Source organism: Clavelina lepadiformis, unplaced genomic scaffold (assembly GCF_947623445.1).
Source record: "Clavelina lepadiformis unplaced genomic scaffold, kaClaLepa1.1 scaffold_273, whole genome shotgun sequence".
NCBI classification, from domain to species: Eukaryota; Metazoa; Chordata; class Ascidiacea; order Aplousobranchia; family Clavelinidae; genus Clavelina; species Clavelina lepadiformis.
In genome coordinates, this window is record NW_027508246.1 from 25,001 (window position 1) to 26,430 (window position 1,430).

Genomic DNA, 1,430 nt, shown 5'->3' on the forward strand with positions numbered 1-1,430 from the left:
GAGATCGATTCTGCTTCGATTCGCACTCGCGCGCGCATTCGCTCACACGACTGCCTGCTCCCTCATAGTAGTCACAGAATCCTGCATCGCCATGGTACCCCAGAACGGCCTCGGGATCGCGCGAGCTCGCGGCCGGATTTGGAGTTTGGGAAGGTGCGTGGCCGCTTGCCGTGGCCGCCGAACCGCGCCCCGGCCGGGCACTGCGCGCAACTCGAACGTTTGGACTCTGAAAATATTTCCCAACGTTTGGACTTTAACTTTTTGTCGAGACTTGAAAAAATTTCAGAGTCCAAACATCGACCCGCGGCAAAAACTTTTCCGAGGTCGAAAAATCCGCGCTCGGTCAAGAGAATATGCGCGGCCTGGGCGTTTGGACTCTAACATTTTTTGGAGTGGATGGGAAAAATTTTCAGAGTCCACAACACCGACCCGCGCGTGATGCTCTCCCGAGTTCGGAAAATCCGCGCCAGGTGAAAGCTATGCGCGCGACCTGGTCGTTTGGACTCTAAAAAATTTTCAAGTCTCATCACACCAACAAAAAGTTAAAGTCCAAACACCGACTCGCGGCTAAAGCTCTTCCGACTTGGGAAAATCCGCGGCGGGTGAGGGCTATCCGCGCGACCTGGGCGTTTGGACTTTAACATTTTTTTGGTGTGAATCGACTTGATAAAATTAATCTAATGCCATACAGTGTCAAAGTGCACAATTTTAATCGATATAATCATAACAATATATGTCATACAACAAAATCATCAAATGATCATCAAGCAGCATTGCAAAGCTACGTGAGTCAATGCAAGGCAATGACAACGTATTTATCAATTAAAGTTATTTAATTGTACAAAGTTATTGTTAAATTATAAAATAAAATTAAATTAAATGAAATTAAATTGAAGAGCTCAATTACGACAATGTAACAGAGTGTCATACAAAATATATTGAATCACACACGTCCAAACGCTAAAGAAATATATCAAATGCACTCACCTGCCAGTCACCGTTTTGGGTAACTCAGAATAGACCGTCTTTCGTCGGGAATTGAGTTGATCATTGATCATTGAACATTGCAGTAGGAATAGGTTTAAGCGGAATAATAATAGCGGAAGGCTGATGCTCCAGGTAAATGTTTGCTTCGCTCATAATACTGAAAGGAAAAAAATTTGTGAGCAAGCAGTGCCGCAGGGAAGAATGCGATGGCAAAACGGACGCGTTGTGGAAATTATGGTAGTCCGAGGGCGCCAACTAGCGACCAAAAAAGAAACACATTACGGTCGCTAGAGGAAAAATGCAAATAAATAGCAATTCAATCTTCCATGCTTGTATGTATGTATGTATGTATGTATGTATGTATGTATGTATGTATGTATGTATGTATGTATGTATGTGTGTGTGGGTGTGTGTTTTTGTGAGTATGTATGCATGGAACGAAC